A 7145-nucleotide genomic window follows, 5' to 3' on the forward strand; every position below is an offset into this window, starting at 1 on the left:
CAGGGGTAGCAAATGTGTACTGTTATTTCCTCCGTGTCCAGCAGACATTGCTCATTAGTCATGGCACTGTTTTCTGCTAAGCCTAGATGGAGCATCAGAATCCTTCTTAACACAGCTGGCTGCTGGTTTCTCACTACAGATGAAACTCATTTGCCCTTCCCTGCCTAGAGAATTTCACTGACCCCGAGGATGAGGACGAGGCCGTGGAACTGGCTCGCGTGGCTCCAGCTCTGCTACCTAATCAGGAATCTCCAATGTTACCAGCATTTTTGGGCTCTGGTGTTTTCCCTTCAACTTCTACCACTTTGATCGGGGTAAGAACAATCAAAGGAAACTTGACTTCCTTTACAACTAACACGGGCTACCACATAGACTGAAAGAAAAGACATCTTCAGGGAAAAACAGAAATGCAAGTCCTTCTGACTCAAAACTTTGAAATGGGTCAATCCAGACCTCCTCTCCAGAAGCCTCCATATTTCCATAGGTTCCTCCCCGAAATCAAGGAAGGAAATCTTTCTTTCCTATCTTCAGTGACATGGAGCGAACAGAATATCCTTCATAAAAATATCCTCCTTAAGGGTTAAACAAAGGAGGATCTCAGTAAGAAAATCCAGATTGTTTTTCCCCCTCAGCCATGAACACTCTGCTCACCATTTTCTGTTTATTTCGAGCTTTATCCTGAGCCCCCGGGGTCTCTGGTAAGAGATACTCTAGAAAACAGAGGAGTTGGGGCAGGCTGCTGGCTTCCTTTTTTTTCTTCCCCCCCCCCCCCCGCCCCAAGTCGTTTCCCAAAACTTCTTAAAGTCCTCACATTATACAAAGTGAAGATTTGCTCTCTCACACCAATAGCCGAGAAGTCCCTCCCGACAGAAGTTTTCACTACTGTTGCTGTTTGCCATTGGCTCTGCAGACGTAAACAGGGTCATCTGGGGCCAAAGAGGGTGGGTGTTTAGTTTTCAAGCTCTGGGGTTAAGAGTGAAAGCATGTGACTCCAGCCTGGCCAGAAACAGAGAAGCCTTTGTGTGCCGGGAGCCAGCGATTGGCAGTCCTGAGGCTACGCGCAGGGGGAGCGAGAAAGAGCGCTGACCCAGGTTTCAAGGGTCTGAGAGGAGACCACTGGGGAGAGGCTACCTCTTTGTGTCAGGCTCCGAGGCTTCCGTGGGGGAGCTTCTGGCCTGTGGCTCCTGGGGGAGCCAAGCGCTTCAAAATAAAAGAGAGCTGCCGTGGCTTGCAGAGGGACACACGTACTCCTGTGGCCGGGGGGTGGGGGTGGTGGGGGGGGGAGGGTGGGAGGAGACAGGCCGAAGCTACTGGAAGCAAGAGCAGTGTCCGAGGGGGAGTTTCCCCGACAGAACTTCCTTGGAGTCCTAATCTCTGAACACTGCAGGCTGTTCCTGTGCCATTGCTCCTCGAAGCTCCCCCCCTTCTCATCCCGGATGGCTGGGGTGAGCGGGAGAAGAGACCAGAGCAGCCCACAGCACATCTCCCCCTCGCGGCCCCTTGTTCAGGAAGGGGAGGATTGTGGCTGGCAGAGCAGTGCCAGAGGGAAGCTAGCAGGCTGCTGACTCAGCCCACCCTGGCTGCACCCTCAGGCACCCACAGCCATTGGCAACACCCTTCACCACGGTGCTGAGGACCCACAGACGTTTGGGGAGCTTGGGGTCCGCCCGTGGCCAGCCCTGAGTGAGGCGGGTGGCCCTCTGCCTGGTCCCCCGTGCTAAACTGCTCACGGCCCACCTGTTGCAGCGCCGGGGTGGGGGGTGCCCTTTCCCCAATCCTGCCCCTGCCCCCATATTGCTGCTTTGAATCTTCCTGCAGTGAGCAAGGCAAGTCTTTTGAAAGTCTGCAGAATCTGACTTCCAGACTTTGGCTGGGGGAGAAAAAGGAAACAAGGCTGATTTAGCCACTCAAAAGCCTGGGCCCAATGGGACTCCTCAGAAAGAGTTCAGAAATGAATATGGGGGTGGATAGCCTATCTTGAGGAACATCCCTCGATACTCACCTCATTCCTCTGTTATTCTGCACTCCTTCCTTCTACAAAGATTTCTGGGCATCTCGCAAATGTCAAGTTATTTACTGGGTAGTGAGGATCTAGTGGGCAATGAGACAGACCAGTTCCTGCCACCAGGAAGAAGCCTGTGGTCTATCTAGACATGCACACAGTCATTCACATACCATTGCCCATTGGTGGTCAAGAAAATGGATAGGGGCGCCTGGGTGGCTCAGTCATCAAGCGTCTGCCTTCGGCTCAGGTCCTGGGATCGAGCCCCGCGTCGGGCTCCCTGCTCAGCAGGAAGCCTGCTTCTCCCTCTCCCACTCCCCCTGCTTGTGTTCCCTCTCTCACTGTGTCTCTCTCTGTCAAATAAATAAATAAATAAAATCTTAAAAAAAAAAAAAGAAAAAAGAAAACGGATAAGTGATGATTGCCAGTGGTGAGAGGTGGTGCTAAGGGTATGAAATCCAGTCTTCTAGGTGGATTTCAGTTTCTCCAGCCAATAAGATGTCACCAGCTCTTCTCTACGTTTCAAGGAGGGATCACTGAAGTTATGCGCACGGACCGGCAATAAACAGCAGCATACTGCAGCGGTACCAAGCCCTAGGGCTCAGGCAAGGGGCTCAGGGACCCAAGGCTTGATCTTCCGGACTTGGGGGCTCATGGGTTTTTCTGTGGTCACTGTTTAAAGCAGCACCCAGCCCACTTGAGCCTGTGTATCTATGAAGTTGTACCCCGTGCTCCAGGGCACTTGGCAAATGTAACGATGTGTTAGAAATGGGGTTGCCACCAGGCACTGAACCCTCTCCACTTCAAAGACAGGATCACTGAGCAGAACCCTGGACTCACTCAGGTGAAAAACAAGAACCTTTTATCTGGGGTGCACAGAGCTCCCAGGCCTTTGCCCTTGACAGCTTCTGGGTCTCCGACAGCCTCAGGCCATGTTCCCCTTCACCTTCAACGTCTGATTGCTTCCTACCGGCTCATTCAGCACGAACATCCAAGCCAGAAGCCCCTTTCCTCCCTGAGTTTATAGAAAGGCACCAGGCTCAGCACCCCTGCTTCAACCTGGATAAGCTAGAAGGGTTGCAAAGACGACCACAGATACCCCCTCTGGGCTGGGATGGTGGCCTCCAGAAGGCCAGACCGTGATCACAGCTTTAGTCTCCGGGTGTGCTGACAATGGAGAAGGGTGCATCCCTGGAATCAAGAATGCAGCACAAGAAACACAAGCGCCTCCAGGAACTGCGCCAGCCTCCTTCAAGGCGGAGGCGAGGATGAACGGTGCAGGAGGGAAAGGTGACTTCTTGTGGTATAAGCAAAGTCGGTGACAGAATGAGGAAAGGGCCTGCCTTGCTTTCTAAGTTTTTGTCGTTCTCATTCTTTTTATTTTCCTTTGCAACAAAACTAGAGTCCTTAAACCCGGGGACCAAGTGACAGATGAAGAGACTCAGTAAATTTCCTGAAACCTTAGATTCTTGAGTCTCTATAGTCTGTGCCACCTCCCAAAGAGAAGATTCCTAGATAGTTTCCAGGAGAATCTCAAGAGTTCAAGACCCAGCAAAGACTGCTGAGTAAAATGCTGGGTGGGTCATAGGTATGCAGTCTGCTCCTACCCCAATTTATAGTTGAGGAAGAACACCAAGGACCAGAGAGGGGAAGTCAGGTCCCTGCCCAAAGTCACTGAGGCAGTTAGGGACAGAGTCAGCTTAAAAACCTAGCCTCCTTAATCCTAGTCAGGTAGGGTTTCCCCTGCTTCATAGCAACTGGATTTCTTTTGCGAGCTAATTTTGAGGGCAGGGATCACACGGCCTGTTTCTTTTGAAGCTGTGCATGGGCTTGACGTGATGTGTCACTCATGGTGAGGGGCTCAGGCAGTACCATGCACCCACTCAGTGGATCTTGTCTTCTCTCGTGAGCAGGGCTTGACATGAGTTCAAATGCTAGTGACAGACCCACCTGCAGAGCAGCATGGAGCCAGAGACCTCTGAACGGCAGCAAAAGCAGGATAGGACACCACTTCCATCCCTTACCCTCCTCCCCCTCTTCAGGGCAATCCCAATTCCAATTCCACATTGAGTCTGCCCATTCAGGAGGGCAAAAACTTCCCCTCCGGGAAGTAGGGGATTAAGGGCAGTGTAGCTGGGTTGAGTGGTCAGATTGAGTCTCATTTTCTATTTTTATTTTTATTTATTTTAAAGATTTTATTTATTTATTTGAGAGAGAGAGAGAGAGACAGCACAAGCAGGGGGAGGGGTAGAGGAAGAGGAAGAAGCAGGCTCCCCGCTGAGAAAGGAGCCGGACGTGGGACTTGATCCCAGGACCCTGAGATCATAACCTGAGCCAAAGGCAGACGCTTAACCAACTGAGCCACCCAGGGCCCCCTCTTTTTTTATTTTAATTTTTATTATTTTTTATTTTTTATATCTTATTTTTAGAGTCTCATTTTTCGCAGGAACTGGCTCTAAGACCTCCTGTAAGGCAAAAATCACGCGAAGTAGAAAATGTCCTTGGAAATCCATTCCGACGCCCCTGAAGTGTAACAAGCAGACCCATCACTTCTCAGGAAATTCCAGACAGCCAGCTTCTCCTTCAGGTTGGAAGAGAGTTCTGTTGCTTCCGTTGAGCAGTGGAGGAAACCCCTGACATTTAGGGCTATCCTGGACCAGAAAAATTTATCTTTGAGCGTGATAAGATGCTGGTGTGATATGAGGCCCGGGAAGGGCTGTCATGCATGTTCCCGCGTCACACTCAGTTCGCTGAGTGGAGGGCAGGAGACTCATCTGCTGCACTGTATCCCTACACGCATTTCCCATTCCCTCCCCACGCCCGTTGCTGAGCTTGTATAGTTGACTTCATGTAAATCAAAGGGCTGCTCCAGGATCCAGGAATCCCCACCATACTATTAGCCTCTCAACAAAAGCTGCCACCTTGGGCGTTGAAGCCCTGACCCACAGAAGCTGTGAAATAATAAACGTTAGTGGTGTTAAGCTGCTAAATGTTGGGATAATTTGTTGTGCAGAACGCGAATATAAGAAGACAAAGACAGAATACTAATACAAGGGAGTGTAGCTGGAGAGACAGGATAAGGAATGTGGACGTGATCCACTAGGGCAACTCTTCCAGGGGGGGAGTGATTGGATTGGGTCTGTCTTTGAGAAGGGTCGCCTGGCGACGGAGGAAGTGCTGTGGGAGGGCCAGGGTTGGCAAAGAGACCAGTTAGGGGACTCTGCAGTTATCCAGGCAAAAAGAGGTATATGAAGACAATGTGGCAGAGATAGTAAGAGGATTGGTGCAGGAGACCGTTCTGAGGGGCACCTGGGTGGCTCAGTCGGTTGAGCGTCTGCCTTTGGCTCAGCTCATTATCTCGGGGTCCTGGGATCGAGCCTCACATCGGGCTCCCTGCTCGGTGGGCATCCTGCTTCTCCCTCTCCACTGCTTGTGTTCTCTCATGCTCTCTCTCTCTCAAATAAAATCTTTAAAAAAAGAGAGAGAGACCCTTCTGAGTAAGAATGCCCAGAGCTTATGGATCAGCTGCCTACAGATGATAATAATAAAAGCAATAATATTATTAATAATACTCACAGCTAACATTTATGGAAAACCTAACATGTACCAAGCACTACTGTAAGCCCCCTATATGTATTCACACATTTAATGCTCACAGCAACCTGATGAGGTAGGTACTATTTTCCTTTTACAGATGAGGAAACTGAGGCAAAGGGAGACTCTATGACCTACCCAATGCCACTTAGCTGGTAAGCCGCAGAGCCTGGGTTCAAACTTAGGCAGCTGTGCCTTTACCATCTCAAGGGACTTCCTCTGGAGGGATCAGAGAGAGAGGGAGGGAGAAGGTGGGACAGGGTGAGCTCTGAGGTTTCTAGCCTGGGCAACTGAGTGCAGCCTTACCCTAAGTAGCCGCGGATGACTTGAGAGACATTCCTCTCACCAATCACCTACTAATTCCCTGTGTACCTCACAGGAGCTGCTTAATGGGCTCGACTACAACCCAGCGCGTGCAATGTACAAGAACATCCGGATGTGGCACCAGGCCCCGCTTCTACCACACTCCAGTAAAAATATATCTCTCTGTCCAAATATAGACTGGTCAGAAGTGCCATGTTTTACAGGACAAGAGGCAGTTATTTGGCATTAAAAATAGACAAGTTTTGGGGCGCCTGGGTGGCTCAGTCGTTAAGCGTCTGCCTTCAGCTCGGGTCATGATCCCAGGGTCCTGGGATCGAGCCCCGCATCGGGCTCCCTGCTCGGCGGGAAGCCTGCTTCTCCCTCTCCCGCTCCCCCTGCTTGTGTTCCTGCTCTCGCTATCTCTCTCTCTGTCAAATAAATAAAATCTTTAAAAAAAAAAAAAAAAGACAAGTTTTGGCTTCCCTGCAGATCTGGGCAAGAGCACTGCAATTTCCAAATGGAAACCTGGGTGGATGGGGTCAGCCACCTCAGACTGACTCAGCTATTTAAAAAGCCCATATAGAAAATTACATCCCCTTTCTGGGCCTCAGTTTACTCATCCATAAGATGAAGAGGTAAGGGGCACCTGCGTGGCTCAGTAGGTTAAGCCTCTGCCCTCTACTCAGGTCATGACCGCAGGGTCCTGGGATCGTTCCCTGCTCCGTGGGGAGCCTGCTTCTCCCTCCCCCTCTGCCACCCCCCAACTCATGCTCTCTCTCTCAAATAAATGAAATCAATAAAATATTTTTTAAAAATGAAGAGGCAAGGCACGACAATTGACATGAAAGCTTCCGTTGTCTGTGAGGGTAGGAACTGGAGCCCAAAGCTGGCCCTCGGAGAGCTGAAGGCCTCCTAAATCACGGAGACCCCGCACAGATAAGGTGGATAAGGCGAGCTGGCCCTTTGGCCCGCAGCTCACTGCTCATAGGACCAGAAGTGGTTTTTTTCTGAGGATTTTCAGAATTCCGTCAAGGGCTTTAAATTACCCATTTGAGTCAGACACCTTGTTAATCCACAAAGAAAGGCAAACCAGAAGTCCCCCTCCAACTAGCATACCTCCCTCCTGAGATGCTACCTTGATAAAAGGAAGCCAAAGCCCAGCCAGACTCGGGAGTGGGGGGTGGGCGGTGGAGGGGCTGCCAGGCATTTTCGGTCCCCGAGGCTGCCCCTGCGGAGGGCCTCCGCC

Source organism: Neomonachus schauinslandi, chromosome 9, assembly GCF_002201575.2.
Source record: "Neomonachus schauinslandi chromosome 9, ASM220157v2, whole genome shotgun sequence".
Taxonomy (NCBI): Eukaryota; Metazoa; Chordata; class Mammalia; order Carnivora; family Phocidae; genus Neomonachus; species Neomonachus schauinslandi.